We start from the raw sequence: 5237 nt of genomic DNA, 5'->3' as shown, positions 1-5237 counted from the left end.
AGCTAATTTAAGCAAAGGAGAATTAGGTTACCAAAACAAAAGTGAAGCAAAACAAGAAGAAACAAAAACCAAACACAAAGCCAAAAATCCCTACTGGGATTTTCATTGGAATCCACTGAATATATAGGCCAATTTGAGGAAAGCCATCATATCAACTATCTTGAAACTCTTATAAAAATTTATCTCTTCATTAGGGAATCCTCTATATTTCAACAAATTTTTATATTTTTCTTTGTAAAAGTATTACATGTTTTCTGTTAGATTTATTTCTAGATTTCTCTACATAAACATACACATAGATACACACGTGTGTCGATATTTAAGTAACATTTAAAAATTATATATTCTAAATTAAAAATAGACCTACCCTATGACCCAGCAATAGCACTGCTAGGAATCTACCCAAGGGATACAGGAGTACTGATGCATAGGGACACTTGTACCCCAATGTTCATAGCAGCACTCTCAACAATAGCCAAATTATGGAAAGAGCCTAAATGTCCATCAACTGATGAATGGATAAAGAAATTGTGGTTTATATACACAATGGAATACTACGTGGCAATGAGAAAAAATGAAATATGGCCTTTTGTAGCAACGTGGATGGAACTGGAGAGTGTGATGCTAAGTGAAATAAGCCATACAGAGAAAGACAGATACCATATGGTTTCACTCTTATGTGGATCCTGAGAAACTTAACAGGAACCCATGGGGGAGGGGAAGGAAAAAAAAAAAAAAAAAAAAAGGACGTTAGAGTGGGAGAGAGCCAAAGCATAAGAGACTGTTAAAAACTGAGAACAAACTGAGGGTTGATGGGGGGTGGGAGGGAGGGGCGGGTGGGTGATGGGTATTGAGGAGGGCACCTTTTGGGATGAGCACTGGGTGTTGTATGGAAACCAATTTGTCAATAAACTTCATATATAAAAAATTAAAAAAAAATGCAAAAATAAAAAAAAATAAAATAAAAAAAAAAATAAAAATTATATATTCTAGTAGTTATTTGCTATATACATGATAATTAAACAATATACACTGAATTTATATGCTGTATCAGCAAGCCAGAGATGTGCTACAAACCTCCTCAAAATTCAATGGCTGTGTTCTTGTGCCTCTTTTATGAGAACAGAAGGTATTTACAATCTTCCATGTCCATGGTGGGTGATCTCTTTGGTCCATTACCTGTCCAGAGTATGAATCTCAGTAGTTGGTAGGTGAATTTGACTCTTGAGGTAAGTCACAATACTCAGTCCTAAGCCTTGTTCCCAGAGAAATAGCAATGTGGAAGATTGTATTTTCTGGAAAAAAAAAAAAAATCTCCCATTCTTCATTCTCTTCTACAGTGTGACCTTGCAAATAATTTATCAAGAGGTGGCATTTATTTCCCTTCCCCTTGAATTTGAGTGGACCCGTGACCGCATTGATGAATAGACTATAGCAGCAATGACATTCTATGACTTCTGAGGCTAGACCATAAAAGATGATGTGGCCTCTGCCTTGTTCACTGAGACATTCACATTTAAAGCTCTGAACCATCCTATAAGAAGTCCAACTACTCAAAGGCCTCCATAATGTGAAGAAGTCAACCCCCATGAAAAGACTGAATACAGAAGCTTCACTTAGCATACCCAGCCAACCTTCTGCCCAACAACCAGCACCAACACCAGGACATGAGTAAAGAAGCCATCTTTGAAAATGGATTCTGTAGCTCTCAGCCATGTAAGATTTCCCAGCTGAAATCCCAGACATCACAAAGCAAAGAAATATCTCTCTAGTATGTCCTTATTGAATTGCCAAACCAAAGAATTTGGGGCATAATAAACAGCTGTTATTTTAAACCACTAAGTTTGGAATGGATCACTACACAGCAATTGTAAATGGAACAGAGGTTTAACCAAATTTTTCTGAGACCTCCAGGGACTGGGGTCTAGAGTCTTATTTCTAAATTCTGCTGCAAAGTGAATCATGTCAGAGCAAGGCTGGAGAATGCTAGTATCTAAATCCCAGCCTACTAGTTCCAGGTTGAGAGCCTACTCATTTGCTCTCAGGATGATGCATATTCAGAATCAGGGTTTGCCCACTTGGGGTGAGTTGTTTCTTGAGTCTATATTTTTCCAATCAAGGCCATAAAACCTTTCCAGCCACTTTGGAGTGAAGGATCAAGGGCACCTGGGTGGCTCAGTCGGTTAAGCATTTGACTTTGGCTCAGGTCACGATCTCACAGTTCATGAGTTCGAGCCCCACTTCGGGCTCTGTGCTGACAGTCTGCTTCCAATTCTGTGTCTCCTTCTCTCTCTGCCCCCACTTGTGTGCTCTCTCTCTCAAAAATAAACATTAAAAAATTAAAAGAGAGAGAGAGAGAGAGAGCCTACAGAAAAGACAGCCATGCCTGCTGCATCTCTGAGCAACTGACACAGCCAAACTTCAGACTGAGCCTGGTTCAGTTACTTTTGCTTCACTTTGTGTTTTCTGAAAGTATGCTCTGCTCAGTTGCTTTTGTAATTTTCTTTTTTCACTGGACAACTTGAGGAAAAAAAAAAACCTATAAAGGGGTTGAGGGAGCAGCCGTTAAAAATACCAATTGTGTCAAATAATTCATTGCTCCCCAAAATACAATTTAGCTGACAGAAACTGAAATGAAGTCAAATTTTGTATGGTCTTCCATGTTCTTACGTGCACTGCTCCTTTTGGGTCCCTAAAGCAACATTTCTCTAAGTCTTCTTTGACTGCAACAGGGAGAAAAACATCCATGAGCCTGTGTTATACTTTCCTCTTTCAAAGTAATTGTTTAGAATATCACCCCAGTAAATTCAGAAGGTATTCTTTAAAGTGTTAATTTCTTACTTCCAACATGAGTAACTCACACAACTATAAAAGCCCAGCTCCCCATAAAAGATGACTATGTGCTAACAGACATTATTTGATTGTAAAACTCTGAAGTTGCTGAGTGGGTTGCAGAAGGATGCCAAAAGGATCCTTTGAGGGAAAATGACTTTTCCATCTTTTCCTGAAATTGCTTGTTTTCACTTTGGAAGGAAGATGCAAGTGTCTCAGCTTCACAGTTTGAGGGACTTTACCTTAGAGGCAAGAATTCTAGCTATCAGAATCCCAGGATAGTAGCACTAATCAAAAGGCCTCTCATTGGGAGACATAAGCATCCCCATGAAAGATAAGAGCACAAGTTCCTTGTGCATTGTGCTGACAATGATATTTGCCTCCTTCTAGAATAAGAGTCCATCTTAGGTTTTTCAGAAGTCTGCTTATTTCTAGAAATAAAATCCACATTACTTCTGTTAATAGGAATGTTCTGACAACTTATAACTTTGCTTTTAATGGCTTTCAAATCTCATAGAGGAATATTCTGAGGTGAGGAATTATTACTGAAAGAATCCTATTACCAGGAAACTGGGACCCTATAGAGATGGTTACTTATGTGGTAGCTAGCCTCCAAGGATACTCTCTAGCAGTCTCTTACCTGCTATTTGCACAAACCAAGCCTGCATGCTCAGACCATTGTCCCGGGAATCTGTGCTGGATTCCATCAATTTGACCAATTGAATAATGAGGAAGTAGAGTTTTGGTAACCCCTTACTCCCTCAAGGAGCCTTGAGCTGCCATGTAAGAAATCCAAGTTACCCTGCTGGAGAGAAAGATGAGATGCCAGGTGGAGAGAAAGATCACACACAAAACACCAGCGTGCAAAATAACTGTTTATCAGCACTGTGTTTCATCAAATTATTGAACTTTCCCTGAACTCCAAATTCTGAGTTTGTAAAAATGAGAATACCAATTTCACACACATGAAAATCAAATGAAATCATTCTCTCTTCTTTAAGTTTATTGAGTACCTACTAGGTGCAAGTCACTGAAGATACAACAGTAAATAAATAATGAACATTGTTTTATAACAGCCTACATTCTAGAAGATGAATATAAATCCCTGAGCTTAGTCTCAGACTATACTTTAAAAAGTTAATAATGATAATAATATGGTCTCAAGTTATACAGGGCACTGAGGGACTATAATAACTGTACATATAAGACATAATTCTTGGATTCTTAAATATAGAGAACAAACCGAGGGTTGCTGGAGGGTTGTTGTGGGTGGGGGATGGGCTAAATGGGCAAGGAGCATTAAGGAGGACACTCAATGGGATGAGCACTGGGTGTTATATGTAAGGGGATGAATCACTGGATTCTACTCCTGAAATCATTACCATGCTACTTGCTAACTAACTTGGATATAAATTTTTTAAATATATATAAAATAAAAAAATACTAATGTATAAAAATATTTGGTCTTGGCAATACATTGAGTTCCACAGAGACAGCCCCAGGGCAAGCGAGAGCCAGATGGGGCACTGGGAGACTCTGTGCTTCGCTGGGGAAAATAATTAAACATGGGCAGAGGAGATCCTAAGAAGCCGAGAGGCAAAATGTCATGATATGCATTCTTTGTACAAACTTGCTGAGAAGAGAGCAAAAAGAAGCACCCAGAGGCTTCAGTCGGCTTCTCGGAGTTTTCTAAGGAGTGCTCAGAGAGGTGGAAGACCATGTCTGCCAAAAAGACAGGAAAATTTGAAGACATGGCAAAGGTGGACAAGGCCTGTTATGAAAGAGAAATGAAAACTTAGATCCCTGCTAAAGGGGAAACAAAAAAGAAGTTCAAGGACCCCAACGCACCCAAGATGCCTCCTTTGGCCCTTTTCTCGTTCTGTTCTGTTCTGAGGATCGCCCAAAAATCAAAGGGGTGCATCCCAGCCTGTCCATTGGTGATGTTGCAAAGAAACCAGGAAGAGACGTGGTATCACAGCCATGCATATGACACACAGTCCCATGAAAAGAAGGCTGTGGAGCCGAAGGACAGACAGGAAAAGGATGTTGTTCCATACCGAGGAAAGGAAAGCCTGATGCGGCCAAAAAAAAAAAAAAAAAAAGAGTCATCATGGCTGAAAATAGCAAGAAAAAGAAGGAAGAGGAGGAAGATGAAGTGGAGGAGGAAGAAGAGGAAGATGAAGATAAAAATGATGAATAAGTTGCTTCTAGAGCAGTTGTTTTTCTTGTTCATAAAACATTTACCCCCCTGCACACAACTTGCTCCTTTTAAAGAAAAAAAAAATGAAATGTAAGATTGTGTAAAAAATTAAATAAATAAATAACTCTTGTCTTTAAGGAATTATTAATCTAAAGTCTGGGATTATGATGCCTCCCGCTTTGGTTTTCTTCTTCTAGTTAAAAAT

The 5237-nt window shown here is 38.8% G+C and overlaps 1 pseudogene; it reads left to right on the top strand.

Moving 5' to 3' along the window:
• The first annotated feature begins 4397 nt into the window (after positions 1-4397).
• On the top strand, positions 4398-5032 carry LOC124526958 (high mobility group protein B1-like; annotated as a pseudogene).
• Positions 5033-5237: the final 205 nt, after the last annotated feature.

The sequence above is a fragment of the Lynx rufus genome, unplaced genomic scaffold (genome assembly GCF_022079265.1).
Source record: "Lynx rufus isolate CCGP_SWC_20201006 ecotype Redwood Valley unplaced genomic scaffold, mLynRuf1.p SCAF_5, whole genome shotgun sequence".
Classification (NCBI taxonomy): Eukaryota; Metazoa; Chordata; class Mammalia; order Carnivora; family Felidae; genus Lynx; species Lynx rufus.
The sequence above is the reverse complement of the archived record's forward strand: the minus strand, read 5'-3'. Positions and strand labels throughout refer to the sequence as shown.